The sequence below is a fragment of the Malus sylvestris genome, chromosome 2 (assembly GCF_916048215.2).
Source record: "Malus sylvestris chromosome 2, drMalSylv7.2, whole genome shotgun sequence".
Classification (NCBI taxonomy): domain Eukaryota; kingdom Viridiplantae; phylum Streptophyta; class Magnoliopsida; order Rosales; family Rosaceae; genus Malus; species Malus sylvestris.
In genome coordinates, this window is record NC_062261.1 from 30,046,495 (window position 1) to 30,064,100 (window position 17,606).

Here is a 17,606-nt window from a genome sequence, read left to right on the forward strand (position 1 = left end):
CCATGACATGGAGTTAAGCATCGCCCATCATGGGAAGAAGGAACCGATCGTCGACTACAAGAACGACAAAGTTCTTGGGCCAAAGTTAGAGAAGACTGCGTGGAAATCCACCAAGGAAGCAATGACGATCAACACAGCTCCCGTCAAAATCCTTACACGAGGCAAGGAGATTCAAACCGAAGCTTTTCGTGATCAAGAGATGCGTAGACGCACTTTGAAGGAACTTGAGGAGAAGACTTATCCATTCCCCGACTCTGATGTGGTTGCCATGCTGGATGACCTGTTGGACAAGAAGGTGATCGGTTTGCCTGAATGCAGGCGGCCAGAAGAGATGAATCGCACAGACAATCCAAGGTACTGTAAATTCCACCGCTTCATCTGCCATCCAACAGAAAAATGCTTCGTACTGAAAGATCTCATCATGAAGCTGGCTCAGAAAGGAATCATCGAGCTAGATCTTGACGATGTGGTGAAGTCAAACTATACCACCTTCACTTCTGGCTCTTCCGACTCAAAGTTTTCACCTCAACCGCTGGGGGCATCCTCCAAGACAAGCAAAGTTGAAGGATGGACTCAAGTCACTCCTAAGAAATTGCACAAGAAGCATACGTCTCATCCACAAGTCCGCCAATCGAAAAGGGGGCAAAGCAGCTCTTGTCAACCTTCAAAGCAACGTGAACGTGTTGAAAATGATGAAATTTCAACACATAGATCGTCCATCCCCATCACGATGCGCGATTTCTTTCCTGAAGACTTCTTCAATCACTCGGTCAAGGCTCCTTGCTATGAAGATTGTGAGGAATGCCTCTCCAAAATTGCTTGACAAAATTCACAAATTCTCCTCGCCCGCACGAGTCTAAACTGCATGGCACAAAACTCCTGGTCTGCACGAGCATAAAAGGCAACACCAATGCTTCTTGTTCGCACGAGCCTAAACTGCACGAACCAATGCTCCTTATTCGTACGAGCCTAAACTGCACGAACCAAAGCTCCTTGTCCACACGAGCCTGAACTGTAGGACACGAGGCCTGCATGGCACAACGCTCCTGGTCTGCACGAGCATAAAAGGCAACATCAACGCTCCTGGTCTGCACGAGTTTAAAAGGCAACACAACATACTCCTTGCTTGCACGAGTTGAAACTGCAAACGGCACCAAATTCTCCTTACCCGCACGAGTCTAAACTGCATGGCACAAAGCTCCTGGTCTGCACGAGCATAAAAGGCAACATCGACGCTCCTTGCCTGTATGAGCTGAAACTGCAAACGGCACAAAAAATATATATATATATATATGTATGTATTTGAACAACGTTTTGACTTGATCTCTTTCTTTGGAAGGGTACGTAGGCAGCTCGAGCATTCGATTTCGAGTTCAGACACACATAAAAAAAAGGGGGGGGGATTTGATTAAAGTCTCATTGATGAAGGTCAATTTTATTACAAAATTACTTGCAATTTTTCTTTGTACAAAATTAAATTACAGTTTCTTTGAAAAAAAAAAAAATATATATATATATATATATATATATATATACATATGTTATCTAAAATATATATACATGTCTGAGCCCAGCTACAAAATCAGGCCTGTCTCCATCTCTCCTCAGACCCAAACCGTGAGCCCAACAAGCCCAAGCCCAGTTCTTCATAACCTCTCCAATCGAAATGCTCTCCGCTTCTTCAAATATGGTGCTTGCACTATCCCTGTCCGAGTCCTGATCCATCCCTATCCCGAAACGTTTCCTTCAGTCGCCTCAACGCCCAGGCGGCAGAGTTCTTCCCCAATCGCAGCGCCACTGCGCACGCATCCGCACCGGCAGCACCTCGTGCGGCTGTAGGTCAAGTCCACGTCTACCCTCCGCCGCCGCAGCCGCCTTAGGCCCGTTTCCATGTCCCGATCCAGGCCGTCCTTTCTCCTCTCATCTCTCATCTCTCTCTCACCTGACTTCGATTCCCTTCACCACCGGAAGCAGCTGACCAAGACGCTACTAACGGCGGAGGAGCGCCGTCACCGGGGGTTAGATGGATTTAGAGACGGAGAACATAATAGCTACAATTCTTATGAGAGAAGCCGCTGAATTGCGGCGTCAAGCTGACAAGGAAGGTGTGCATGCTTATCTTCAACAGCCTAAAACAAGGTTCCGACCAAATTCACGGTTCCTCAGTGCTACTGTTCGTGGTGCGCAGCAAGCAAATCGAGCTGTTGAAGTGAATGAAATGTGGCGACTCCGGCAGAAAGAGAAGGTGATTAGGGTGGGGATGATGGAGCAAATCAAAAGGGTGATCTTCGTCATGACTTCGCCATGGATCTGGTCTGCAGCAACGAGCTCTTTGCCAAAATCGTCAAGGGCCGGCTCAGGGAGGACGTTGCCAGATATTCCGGCAGCTCATCTCCGCCATAGATTCCTGCCACAGCCGCGACGTTACCACCAGGATCTGAAGCCGGAGAACTTCCTCCTAGACCAAGACGACAACTTAAAAGTCACCTCATATCCAAGAGCTGCGAGCACACTGATATCGACACCCAGCCATGGTTGTAACTCCTCTCTACAGCGACTCCGCCATGTCACCAAGCAACTAATAATCTCCCAACACCCCAAGATTCCTCTGCGGACTGCTTGGGACCAGGCCATGCCATCTTGGTAAAACTCCTGACGACGATCCTATCTCCATGGAAACGAGAAGGCAGTTGAAAAACAGGGTGCGGCCGAGAGAAAGAGAAAAAACAGCACCTCAAAATTTCAGCCACCAAAAAAAAAAAAAAAAAAACTCCGCTCCTCCTTCTTTCTCTCTCCTCGCAGCAGCTTCTGTGTTTGCTGAACTGCAGAAACAACCATGGAAGTTACATTGGAGTCAAGGGCGCGAGAACGGAGCTTCGGGAAGGTGGTGAACGTGAACGACGGAGATGAAGAGCTTGCGTTGTTTCTCGAGATGGTGTTACCCGCCGTGCAGGGTACCTTCAATGTGTTTCAAGCCGCCTCGTCGTCCTCATCTCCTCAATATAATGCCTGCAGGTCCAGTCTTCGGTCCCTCACTCTTTAAGCCCAGTCAACGGTCATGACTTTGTTGAAACACGGGGAAGAAACGAGATGGACGGATGTGATTTGAACTCCCTACAAGTGATCGGCTGCGGTGGCGCTCCGCTGGCGAAGAGCGTGGTCGAGAAGCTGAGCATAGTTACTAGTTTTTTGAGACCTTCTTGCTGGGTTTATGAAAACCTTGCTGGGTTTGAGAGATCCACAGGGATTATAGAGCCATGGCTGCGAGAGATGAAGCCACATCAGACAGCCACCCTGGCAATGGGCATCCTTCCGTGCAGCGAGCATAGCAAACAGCAACGAGCAGCAACCACGTCGCCGACTCGTCCTCCTCTGCAAGACCTTTCCTTCTGCCCAGCAAGGATAATCAGCCACGAACTCCACACCTCCGGCTCCCTTACTCCGCTTCTCCTCCGTCTCTTGCCTCGCAGCTGCCAACAACTTCAAAGACCGCCGTCAAACGACTAGCCGGTCATGAAGCCTCGACTGCAGCTCTCCGACCGTCTTCGTCCTTGCTCCGCTCCCGGCAAATTCCTTTATCCATCACCCAAATTTATACAGAAAAAAATATAATAAAATAAATAAAAAATAATAATTAATTAATTAATTAATTAAAAAAAAAGGGGATGGTGAAGCAAAGTGGTGCTGTCACCATGTGAAAAAATGGGGGTGCATCTGGCACCATGTGCAAGAAAAGAAAAGGGGAATGGTGGATCAGCACCATGTGAAAGCAGAAGAAAAAAAAATATATATAATATAAAATAAAATAAATAATAATAAAAAAAATAAATAAAGAGAAGGTGGATTCTTGGTGGCTAGCACCATGCAAAAGAAAGGGAAAGGGTTTTTGGAATGGTGGATCAGTCCACGTGAAAAAAAATATATATACATATATAAATATATATATATATATACATATATAAATATATGTATATATATATACGTACATAATATATGTATGTATATAGCAAATGCATTGAGAGAAATAAAGTCAATTTCATTTATTTTTCTGGAAAATTACAGAGGGAACATTTACATGCCAAAAAAAAAAGGGTGCAAACAAACAAAAGCCTTCATTGATCAGGTGGCGCCTCAGTACTCGGCGGAGCCCCATATCGGAGAGGCACAAGAGGGTGGTTATTCAAAGCCTCAGTACTAGGCAGAACCCCAGGAGGAGGAAGCACCGAAGGTTGATCATTTGGAGCTTCATTACGCGGTACAGCCCCAGAAGACGAAGGCAAATGCTGTTGGAACAAACCCACAAACCTCTGATGATCAAATAAAATCTGACCATCGGATTCTTGCATCTGGTCAATCTTCCTCTTCATGTTTGTAGCATAGTTATGCGCAAGTCTGTGTAACTGTTTATTCTCATGCTTGAGCCCCCTAATCTCCTGTTTGAGACTCATCACTTCAGCCGCTAAGGATTCAACTTGATGGGTTCGAGCAAATAGGCGTTGGGCCATATTAGACACAGAACCTGCACACTGCACACTGAGAGCCAGGGAATCCTTAACAGCCAACTCATCAGACCGTTTGGAAAGTAGTCTATTATCTTTGGGAGTGACAAGGTTCCGGGCCACCACCGCAGCGGTCATATCATTCTTCATCATTGAATCCCCAACGGTAAGAGGACCAGTAGGGGATATGAAGGATGGGCGCCATATGTTGTCTGGAGAAGGCGGGACTACCTCTTCACCAAGATTCAAATCAAAACGACGGTCGGATGGTCCAGAAATTTTCAAGGGTGTTGAAGGAAGAAGAGGTCGGATAAATCAAGATCTTAGAAGTACAAGAAGGGAGTTTCTACAAGCGAAAATTCAAGTGTGCTTTGAAACGAACTGCGTGCCTCTATAAAAAAATCAGCACTCGACGGGATTTCAGAGATCGAATAGGCGAGCTCAGAATTCGAAGAGGCCAATTCAAAAATCGAAGAGGTGCTAGCTTTCTCAAAAGCTGGGCTTGCTCGAAAACCACGGGCCAATCTTCATTTCCAGACTTGTCCGCACTTGTCATATGCAACCTCTGCACTCGACGGGGCTCAAAAATCGAAAAGGCAAGCTTAGAAATCGGAAAAGCATCTTGCTTTTCCAGACGCGTTAGCACCTGTCACACGCAAACTCAGCTTTGCGGAAATCACGGGCAATTTGTTAAAGTGCCAATCCCAGATATCGAAGAGGCGCCAGTCTTTTCAGCCTCGTCAGCACCCGTTACCTGCAAACTCAGCTTTGCGGAAATCATGGGCAATTTGTCGAAGCGCCGATCCCAGATATCGAAGAGGCGCCAGTCTTTTTCAGCCTCGTCAACACCTATCACATGCACACTCAGCTTGACGAAAATTACGGACAATTTGTCGAAGATTTCTGATAAAGAAGAAAACACGTGAAGCCATACTGATCAATCACGCATTGGTTGCCGACACGAGTAAAAGAATAGTTCCTCTACAAGTACTAAAGAATTTCCTATAACTGTCCACCTTCACCCTTCATAGCAAGGCAGACATACAGAACCTTTCTTCATCTCCGAGAATGCCTTCCCAACGAAGCCTCTCGGGTCACTCAGTGTTCCTTATTCCTTGGGGTACATCTGCAAGCCAATGACTCCAAAGTAAAAGTATCTCATATCACCAGGGTAGAAAGCAAGAGTATCTCATATCATGTGTTCTCCCTGTCCTTTCCTTTGTCCTTGTTCCTACCTACAAAGACAAGGATAAAGAAAACAATATGCCGGAACTTCCACTCAAACTCGGGTAAGGAACTAACTGCTGGGAACCCTTCCCTGATTGCCTACCTAGCACTGCTCTCGAGTACTCGTCTCCCACTGCTGCTGTACTTCCAAAGAAGCTGCCACATCTGCCTGAAGAACAGATAAAGGCAAGTGAAAATGATACCTTGCAGTACGTGGAGACAACGTGCAGAAGAAACAAACAGAGAAGAATGCAGTTTCCACAGTCAGCTCAGCAGAAGGAGTCCGAGCTGAGGAACTCAAGAAGCTGCCACATCTGCCTAAAAAAACAAGCAGAGAATAATGCGGCGTGCACAGTCAGCTCAGCAGAAGGAGTCTGAGCTGAAGAACTCGAGAAGATGCTACATTCTGCCAGAAGAACGGATAAGACAAGGGAAAATGATACATTGAGGCATGTGGAGACAAGCACAACAAAGCACGTGCCGATTCATCCGCTACTTCTTCAAAATCAAAAGTATCTCATATCATCAGGTTTGCAATCCCTCTGGGTGGAGGACTCGTTTTGACCCTCAAATTCTTGGGTCGACTTGCTAGGCGTTGTGGGCTGCATGTGCCGTTTCACCACCCTTGAATCAAATCCTTAAAGATCAAGTCACCAACTGGAAGAAGAGTCCATCAATCTTGAAGATCATACCGTTGTGGGCATTTGTAGACATCGAAATTTCGGTAAATAAATGTTGACCGATAAATCAAAGTTTCAACGCTCACGTATTACATAAATTTTACACGTAGCGTGTGTCTAAACAAAAAATCAAAATAAGTTGGAAAAGTCATCAAACAGGACACGTGTCAACACCTGGCAGAAACGACTTATTTCATCTGGAATATTATATTCAAAATTAAGCCTTGGAAACTTCTATAAATAGAAGGCTAATTCATTTATTTGGAGGAACCAAAATCATTAGGCAAAATTCTTGAAGCTCTGAAGCTCTGAAACTCCGAAGCTCTCAAGCATCCAGGTTCCCGAAGAATCAAGAAAGCTCTCTTCGTTCTTCGTTCATCGTTCATCCTAAGATCAAGCCCCAACGACCCTTTGGATCAACAATCATCCACCAATTAAAGATAAAGCCCCGACGGCCCTTGAAGAAAGTGTTCTTCATTCTTCGTTCATCGTTCTTCCAAGATCAAGCCCCAACGGCCCTTTGGATTAGCAATCATCCACCAATTCAAGATCAAGCCCCGACGGCCCTTGAAGAAAGTGTTCTTCGTTCTTCGTTCATCATTCTTCCAAGATCAAGCCCCGACGGCCCTTGGATTAACAACCACCAATTCAAGATCAAGCCCTGACGGCCCTTGAAGAAAATGTTCTTCGTTCTTCGTTCATCGTTCTTCCAAGATCAAGCCCCAACGGCCCTTGGATCAACAAGCCACCGTTTCTTCAAGATCAAGCCCAAAAGCCCTTGAAGATCTGTTCATCACTGTTCTTCAAGATCAAGCCCAAAATCCCTTGAAGATCCGTTCATCACTGTTCTTCAAGATCAAGCCCAAAAGCCCTTGAAGATCCGCTCATCACCATTATTCAAGATCAAGCCTCAAACAGCCCTTGAAGAAACACTCATCCTCAAGATCAAGCCCCAACGGCTCCTTGAAGATTCGCTCAAATTCACCTTCAAAGATCAAGCCTACGGCCCCTTGAAGAAACTTCTAATAGTTCATCCAAGATCAACCCTCGACGGCCCTTGGATCAACGAAACATCCACAAATCAATACCTTACGGAGATCGAATCAGATGATCAAATTTGAGAGAGATTGTAACCCAAAATTTTCAAATACAAATATTTGTTTGTGCACGTTGTTCTTGTCTATTTCGTTTCAGGAAATTTCCGTGTTCACAGGTCCTTCACAGACTTTGCCAAGTACAACTTGCAAACAGAAACAATACCCATTTTAGAGAGAGATTAGGGTTTAAGAGCAAAATAAAAACTAATTTTATGTTGAGAGGACCCGGTGAAGCAATTGTGGTAGGCGTCTCTCAGATTTGCACAGGGAGAAGCGAAAGAAGAAGAAGGTAGAGAAGGGGTGGTCGATAGCTTACCCGGCGTTTGAGAGTGACAGAAGGCAAGTTGAGAGCAACGGAAGCAGAAATTTTCGAAAGAAAGAACTGGAAATGGATGGAAAAATCGAGAAGCTGCAGTCGAAGTAGAGGTTCCGACGATGATGGACGTGTGGCCAACGTGGACAAATGAGTAATTTCACTGTGGCAAGACAGAAAATCAACTGGGCAAGGAAAGAAACAGTACTTTGCCAACTGGGCAAGAGAAGTTGATTGAGGGCAATTTCGCTATTTTACTGCTGGTAAACAGTACTTTGCCAACTGGGCAAGGGAAGCTGATTGAGGGCAATTTCGCTATTTTACTGCTGGTAAACAGTACTTTGCCAACTGGGTAAGGAAAGCTGATTGAGGGCAATTTCGTAATTTCATCCCGATTGCAGATGTTGGAGGCCTCATCATAACAAACCCATCGTTTTTAACTTTTCACATATCTTTTGTAAAGCTATCAATTAAATTAATTAGACGAAAACAACTCTTAGAATGAAAAATGATGGGCTTTTTGTTGGTTGTTTTCAATTTCATTTTACTTGTGCGATTTGACCTTAAGAAATTCACATGATCTGTATGGAAAAATTTGAAGATTTTTTTTTAACAAAGGGACAAAGGGTAAGATTCATTACTAACAAACAAAGTACAACAAAGGCCCAAAGCAAGATATACACAAACAAAAATGGGCCACACCAAACAAAAGGCAAAGCACCAAGCCCAACCTTGGAGTACAGCACACACAAACAAACAACACAGAAAAAACCTAAAAAACCAATCTTCCAGAAGCTGGAGATGCCGAAACCGACACCGAAGAGCCACCCAACAAACGTCACGATCAGCCTCCAATCACGATCACTTAAGATCACACCACCAAAAACTCTAGAAAATATGAAGACAAAAGCCACAACTTCCTCAAAGTACCAGCAAGAACCGCCGCCACGAGAACAAGGAAGCACGCAGGGAGAACCCATGCCGGCGAGGGCCAACTACGAGAAGGACCAACAACGGTCAACAAGGATGGTGGTGCGATCACCTGAGCTAAAGCTCTATACACCCTCCCAAAGAGCCGCGACAGATAGCGGTAAACGGAGACGGTAACCAACTGGAATTGAGGACAGAGGTAAGGGTGAAAGAGGGGGGATGGATGGCGGGCCAAGATGATGCAGTAGATGGAGGGGGTGGGTCAAAGAGCAGGACAGGGTCAAAGAGGATGGAGGAAACAGGGGATTGGAGGTTTGGTCTCAAAAAGGTGACATCAAAAGCAAAAGGAGAAAGGATAGAAGCAGATCGTGAAAGTGGCAGAGAAAGGGAGGAAAACATACAGCAACAGCGACCACAATATTTACATATATCCAATGCAAATTATCATCTTGATTATCATATATTGATTGTATTAATTACATATATTTATATGAATTACGTCGAGGTAATTGTATTAAATACATATTTAGGGGTGTATTCAATTGGGAATTTGAGAGATTTTAATATATTTATAAATCCATGGATTTTTATGGAGTTTAACTGATTTGTAGAGATTCCATGTAAAATTTTGATTCAATTCTCTCGAAATCTCATGGGGAGATATGAGATTTGTGGATACTTAAAATACACTATAAAATCTCTCAAATTCCCTCAAATTCCTCAACTTTTCCAAATTCTTTAAATTCTAATTCTAATTGAATACACCTAGAATGTTATAAACTTCTTTAAAATTCTAATTGAATACACCGGATTTTTAAGGATTTTAATAAACTATCTTAAAATCCTGATTGAATACACATTGAATTTCAGAGAATCACTTAAAATCCTAATTGAATACCCCTAGATTCATTAAAAGAATTAAAATCCCTCAAAATCCTAATTGAATACGCCCCCGCCCCTTAGTGTTATCAAGTGTAATCGTGTCTGAGTCCGAAAGGTAAATGGAAAAAGTAGAAAAGATCAGGTGCTATTTGTGTAAATTTTCGTTTGTTGTTAACCGTATAGCTGCACAATGGAAGTTGCTCTATTACTATCAGCCGTAGCAACAAACTGACAAACTAGAAAGCAGAAGCGATGGCGGCAATGAGATTTGGTTAGAGCTTGGCGGTGCTAACTCGAGCGTTGATCACTTGCTCTATAGAGTCCTCTCGAGGAGCCACTCGCTACTTAAGCGGAGGCAAAGGCAAAGGCAAAGGCAAAGTCCTCAGCGAGGAGGAGCGTGCCGCCGAGAATGTCTAAATCCAGGTACGCAACCGCAACCGTAGCTCTTTTTTTTTTCTTTTTTTTTTTTTTTTAAATTTAATTTTTTTTATTAATACTAATTTAAATCAATCAGATTGAATCAATACTTATGTTATTATCTTTTGTTCGGATCAAAATTGATTTTTTGATTTAATGATTTTCTACAATCGAATCAAATTCTGTTTTGTTAATTTTTTTTTATTTGTGAAGAAAAAGTAGAGGGAGAAATTGGAGAAGCAGAAGGCTGAAAAGGAAAACGCGGAGAAAGAGAAAGAAAATGCTGATAAGGTACGTATTAATTCTTATTGCGGATGTATATGTGCATTTTGCACTGCCCAAAATGAGATTGGCAAAGATTTACAGATGTATGTGATTTTGCGCGATATTTGCATGAGGATAATGCACCAAAACCAAATGATGAGTCACCAATAAGAAATAAGTACATTAATATACATTTAATTAATGATCCAATCATCTACAACCACATCATTTGGTTTGCAAATTTAGTTTAAAAAAATTTGGTCTCCTAGCATTACCCTTTGCGTAATATCGAAATAATTTGATAAATTATTGTTGTTGTCGTGAAATGTGTATTTTAGTAAGCAAGCACACACAAGTATCAGTGACACATGGATAGTGTTCATTTGCAAAAAGTCAGGTGTAGCTTTGCGATGTTTGATCACTCGAGTTAGTGTCGTAGTTTCATGTGAATAGTAAAAGAATTGTTATTTTCATTAACTTAAATGATAAGATTACAATTGTATTTATATACAAGCTTTAGCTCTACACGTGTGAACTTTACACACTAACAACCTATAACAACCAAAACAGAAAGAACAAAATATATCTCAACACTTCAACAAACTAAGATTTATCTTTATCTACAGAATGAGTTTTATTAGCCCACCTCAAACTAAACTAAGGAACTCGAAGTGATAGTTTGTGGCGGAGAAGAAGAAATCTCGGTTTTGGCAGTGACTTTGTGCAGATGTCAGTTATTTGATCTTGAGAACAAACGAAATGAACTGAGATAGCCTTGGAAAGAACCTTTTTCCCTGATATAGTGATAGTTAATCTCAACATGTTTGGAACGAGCATGGAAGATGGGATTCTTAGCTAATGAAAGAGCTGAAATGTTATCACACCATAGCTTAGGAGCACAGGGAAGAACCAAACCAATGTCAACTAGAAGTTTGCAAATCCAAGTTATCTCAGCAGCAGAAGTAGCCAAAGACCTGTATTCAGCTTCTGTGGATGATCTTGCTACTATGGGTTGCTTTTTAGCACTCCAACTGATAATAGACTAACCAAGAAAGATACAAAAACCACTGGTGGATCGTCGATCAAGTGAACAGCCTTCCCAATCTGCATCGGAGAAGGCTGTAATGCTGAGAGGACTTGAATGTTTAGAAAACCATAAACCAATCTCCAAAGAACCTTTCAAATATCACAGAATACGTTTAACTGCTTGTAAATGAGAGAGTCGAGGACTATGCATAAACTGACAAACAAGATTAACAGCAAATGAAAGATCTGGCCGAGTCTATGTAAGATATTGTAAACCTCCAACTAAATACCTATATTCAGTTGGATTGTCTAGAAGAGGTGATGTGTGATCCAATTTAGAAGTGCTGAGAGGTGTGGAGTAGGATTTGGCACCATCCATCTTTGCTTTTTGAAGAAGATCAAGAATGTATTTTGTTTTAGAAACAAAAATACCAGCAGCTGCAGAAGATGGCCCGATGACTAAGATATCATCCACATAAACAAGAACAAAAACCAATGGATCCCTTTTAAAAAACAGAGAATAATCATTCTTAGAGCCAAAGAACCTAAGAGAGGAGAGAGCACCATGTAATTTATCATACCAAGCTCGAGGAGCCTGTTTCAAACCATAAAGAGATTTATGTAGTTTGCAAACATGATGAGGCTTGGTTGGATCCTCAAATCCTAGTGGTTGCTACATAAAAACATTTTCAGAAAGATTTTCATGAAGAAACGCATTACTAACATCTAATTGGTGCAGGAACCAGTGAAATTGAGCAGTCAAAGTTAGTAGCATTCTGATGATGACAGGTTTAGCCACAGGACTAAAGGTTTCAATATAGTCCAAGCCCTTGTTGATGAAAACCTTTAGCAACAAGGCGAGCCTTATACCTGTCAATGCTTCCATCAGGCTTTCCTTTTATTCTGAAAATCCATTTACAACCGACAAGGTTTTGAAAGGATGCAGCAGGTACTAAACTCCAGGTATTAGTATTAAGCAAGGCATTGACCTCCTCTTGCATGGCTTGTCTCCAATGAGAGTGTTTGGAGGCTTGAATATAGGTGGAAGGTAGATAATCTGGAGATATATGGGAAGGTAAAGGATGTTTAGTGGCTGTATAGGCTTTTGGTTTGTGTATACCAAATTTAGATCTAGTTTCCATAGGGTGAATGTTGGTGCATGGTAGTGAGGATTGATGTGTATGATTGGGAAGATTAGAAGAGGGTTGAATAGATGATGAGGAAGGCTGTGATGAGGAAAGAGGTATAGAGGGTTGATTTGCAGTAGATGAATGAGGTTGTGGGAAATAGGTAACATGAGAAAAGGTTAAAGTGGATGGAATAGAGTGGGAAGATGGAGAAGGTGCTGTAGAAGGATAGAATGTAGGTTGGGCAAGGTGTTGAAATGGAAAAGTAACCTCATCAAAAAGAACATGCCTGGAAATGTACACTCTCCCAGTTTTGATGTCAAGACATCGATAACCCTTATGATAGAGACTATAACCTAAGAAAACACAAGCTATACTTTTTGGATCCAGTTTGGAAGTTGTGTAGGGTTTGAGCCAAGGGAAACACCTACAACCAAAGACCCGAAGAGTTGTATAATCTAGAGCTTTCTTATAAAGAGATTCCCATAGTGAACATGTGGAGACTGTAGGAAGCTTATTGATAAGATAAATGGATGTTGAAAAGGCCTCAACCCAATATTTATGAGGAACACTAGAAGCTGCAAGAAGCGCTCGGCACACCCATTTTGCTCAGGTGTGTGTGGGCAACTGAACTGATGTTGAATTCCATGAACATGTAAGTACTGAGAAAATGCAGAATTAAGGAATTCCCCTTCAAAATCTGATCTAAGAGCAATAATTCTTGAACTCAACATATTTTCAACAAGATTCTTGAACTTGACAAATGTGGAAAACACCTCAGACTTGTATTTGATAGGATAGAACCAAGTGTACTTAGTATAGTCATCAATAAAGATGACATAGTACCAAAAACCACATACAGAAGATACTGATGCTGGCCCCCAAACATAAGTATGTAAAAGTTCAAGTGGTTTACATGAAGTACTATGAGAGGATATAAATGAAAGCTTAGAACATTTTCCTAAAGCACAGTTGGAACAAAAACACTTATTTGTAAGCAAAATACAGACTGAGAAACTTTATTCTGAATTTTGAATGAAGGATGACCCAGCCTTTGATGCCAAACTTCATGAGAAACTTTATTTGCTGCAACAAATAGATGATTGCCAGCAGAGGGAGAGGCATGAAAAGGGTAAAACCCATTCCTTACTGGACCTTTAAAAAGCGTCATCTCCGAAGAAAGATCTTTCACAATAAAGTGAAAAGGATAAAGGTGAACAGAACACCAATTATCAAGTATGAATTGATTTGCAGATAGCAAATTTTCTTTTAAAGCAGGCACATGAAGAACTTGCTTTAGAGCAAAAGTATGATTGGGAACAGAAACTCGAGAAGAGCCAAAGTGTAGAATTTTCAAACCTTTGCCGTCTCCAATATAGACTTGTTCAGGTCCATGATATGCTTCTGGATTTTGCAATTGTGCCAGAGAGTTGGTCATGTGAGATGTGGCGCCAGAATCAAGAATCCAAGAGGGTGGAGTAGAAGAGGTGTTGGCACACATCGCAGCTGGAATGGATTGTGGCCATAAGAAGGATTCAGACGATGTGGACAATCCACAGCTTCATGATCAAACTAGCAACAGATCTGGTATGAGAGTCGACGACCAGAATTGTAACCAGAATTATAGCCAGAGAGTCCTCCTCGATTGAATCATTGATTATTCTGGCGATTGAAATTCTAGCGCTGATTGTTAGATTGATAATTTGAGTAATTTCGACCTTGGGAACCCTTAGAAGTTGAGGAATAACGATCTTGACCATGACATTGGGAGGAGTTGAAGGGTGAAGAATTCTGAGCTACAAAGGCCTCAGAATTAGGGTTTGCACATGGAGTAGGTAGTAAACCAGCAGCAGATGATCCAATTGATGAATTATAGGCTTGAAAGGCGGAAGGAGATGACAACTTCTTCCTGGTAGTCAACTGAAGTTCATTGCTGAGAAGCAGACCATGAAGTTCATCAATGGTAGTAGATCCAAGGCGAAATTGAATCGCATCCACAAACAATTCATATTCTGGAAGAAGACCATGAAGCAGGACAGAGATCAATTCAAAATCTTCAATTGGAGCACCAGCGCTGGCAAGAGCATCAGCAATTTCTTCAATTTGTTGAAGATAAACAGCGGCGGTGGAGTCACCTTTTGTAATTTGATGGAGACGCGATCGGAGTTCATGAATGTGCGATTGAGACGCCGCTGCAAGGCGCGATTCAAGTTTTGACCAAAGCTCACGGGAAGAATTGATGCCAACGGTGTAAGGAATCAAAGAGTCAAAGAGAGTAGAATTAATCCAGATCAAATCAAAATGTTTTGATCATTCTCAAACCAGGCAATATACTCAGGATTGAGTGTGGCGGTGCGATTTCCAGAAGAATCGCAGAGAAATTTGGGCGGAGCCACCATGGAGCCATCAACAATGCCGGTGAGATTGTATCTTTGAAAAATCGGAGCGAAAAGAGCACTCCAGGTAAGATAATTGGTGGTGGTGAGCTTGATAGGAACCATAGATCCAATGTTTTGGATCGTGATTGAAGAATTTGCAGCTGATGAAGTAGGAGGATGAGGCTGCGAGGAAGAGTCTGAGGGAGAATCGGAGATCGCCATGATTGACAAATTAGGGCTTGAGAAAAAATCACAGAGAAAGGAAGCGAGAATTAGGATCGGGAAAGTCGGTAGACAGAGGCGAAGGATACCATAAAAGAATTGTTATTTTCATTAACTTAAATGATAAGATTACAATTGTATTTATATACAAGCTTTAGCTCCACACGTGTGAACTTTACACACTAACAACCTATAACAACCAAAACAGAAAGAACAAAATATATCTCAACACTTCAACAAACTAAGATTTATCTTTATCTACAGAATGAGTTTTATTAAATAGGAATTACCGGAGGAACGGACACAATATTGAGTAAAGGCTTAATAAGAGAGAATCGCGTCTGAGTGTTCAAAATGATGAGGTTGAGATTGGACGACTGGTTTTTATTTATGCTGAAGTGGCAGAAGTTTATACTTATCATCGAGGTTTCTTGCAATCAGACTTAAAAAGTCGTTATTGAGGTACATTTTCCTCTGCATATGGTTGCTTATCTATGAAAAAAGAATAATAAAAAGAAAGACAGATTGCAGCTCCTTCAGCAACTGCTTTTGATAACTTTAAATACGTTGCTTATCCTAGATGAATGAGAGAGAACTGATGGCTCTTGGGCTCTAAGTTGGTCTTACAAATGGGCGCAAGGGTAAAGACAGAACATAGGTTTATAGTGAAACGTCTGTACATTTGTTTTTAACACCAAAATCATGCCTCTTCTTTCAAAGTGTATAGTATCCGTGGGCGACTGCCCCTTTTCATATCCCTTTGGGTTATGTGGCTGGTTTAAGGGCCTAGCGATTCTGCATGAGTACTAACAGATTACACCACATGTCCTTTATTTCACTTGATGCAGTAGAATATTTTATCATTGCTTCTATCACAAAATTTTAACCACATAACACCTCTGTGGAATGCATTTATTTTAAAAATAGAGATGTATGCATATAATACCATTTACGCTTATTGTTATGTATAGGCGCATATGTTACATTTCTACTCATGCATCTTCTTTAATGTTTTTATGAATCTAGAGCATTCTAAGCTGGAAAGGTGGTGTAGGGCAGGCTTGCATAATAATCTTCCTTGATGATGTGTTATTCTCGCGTTCTTGTTTTCGGGGAAGTTTCTGTTTCAATTCTTGCACTGAATGTGCATTGATGAAGTCTTATATTGGAATGGGTCTGATTATGTATTCTGGTCCTTGACTCCCTTTACAATTCATGAGATGATAGTGTATTTGTTGGATGATTATGTATCACCTAATGTTGAAGTCTGCAATGCAACTTAAGTCTCTACTTCCCCCATTTCAACTGAAGAATATGTACTAATTCTTATAGTTACTTCAACCAGATTAGGTAATTTTGTGCCACTGATGAGTTTTGACTGGTTTATTCTAATTTTAATCGGTTATTGTTTCTGAGACATTTTTCTTATAATACGACTGGCTTTCATTCAATATTTAAATTCGACTAATTACTGTCATTCTTTTTTGCAGAAGATTGATGGGACACATTAATTCTGAAATGGTGATTTGCAGTTCTTGAAAACTTCAACTTTGGAAGTAATCACGAATAATAATATTGTACAAAACTTTAGTGAATCGCTCTGCACTGAGTATTGATGCTCTTAATGGCATCTTTTCTTAAACGCTAACGAGAAAACTTGGAATTTTTATGATCTTTCTTATCTGTTATGAGATTGTTTTTACATTTTACTCAATTTCATTTAGTCTGTTGAGAGAGGTCATTCTTCGCTCATATCCTGTTTGTGCTGCCTTCTTTGGTTCATAAAGTACCACATTTATGCTGAAGCTTATATGTGTTAAGCAGTGGATAACGGAAATAGGATCTCAAAATCCAGCTTGTAGATCCAGACTTGCACCCAATGCTGTTGCATGGTGATATGTTTGTGTGGTTTTGGTTGATTTGCTTATTTTCTTCTGCACACCCGGTTTATTTATGTTCATTGATTATCTTTTGATTTACAAGCATGATTCTTTTTCACCACTGTGGTAAAGTGTCATCTGCAATACTTTGGAATTAATTATGGGATCTCTTCCTAATTGATTCGGCATATACAGTTACTCCAGGATAGGAGAAAGACATTCATGAGTGCACCGCCACTCTGGCGTCCCATGCCAATTATACAACGCGACATGTAAGTTTTTCTCTACATAACGGTTGTGCGATTGACAAGAAAAATCATGAAAATAGTATATTCGTATCAGAAAAGTTGTTCTCTCAGCATAATAACTCTTAATTCGGATCAACAAAAACTGTTTACTGAAGCAGAATTTTCACCAAGTCAAAAGTAACAATGCTCTCAATTATTGCATTCATCATTGCAATGAGAGAGGGACAACTAGTCAAACCATTCATGCTACCCATTCACATCTTATCCTCATGAACATTCATCACTTACAATTCAATACATGGAATGAAAGTTGCTCTCACCAAAAACTGACATTTTGATCTCTCTTCAAGGCAATTAGCGAAATCTCATTTACCTTGTTTCTTGTTATTAGCTTATTATCTTCTGAAACTTGTAAC

The 17,606-nt window shown here is 41.3% G+C and overlaps 1 long non-coding RNA gene across 1 annotated transcript; it reads left to right on the forward strand.

Moving 5' to 3' along the window:
• The first annotated feature begins 10,256 nt into the window (after positions 1-10,256).
• On the forward strand, positions 10,257-17,526 carry LOC126585541 (uncharacterized). Its single transcript, XR_007610582.1, has 2 exons — positions 10,257-10,336; positions 17,147-17,526. It is a non-coding gene; the product is annotated as an uncharacterized LOC126585541 (long non-coding RNA).
• The last annotated feature ends 80 nt before the right edge of the window (positions 17,527-17,606 follow it).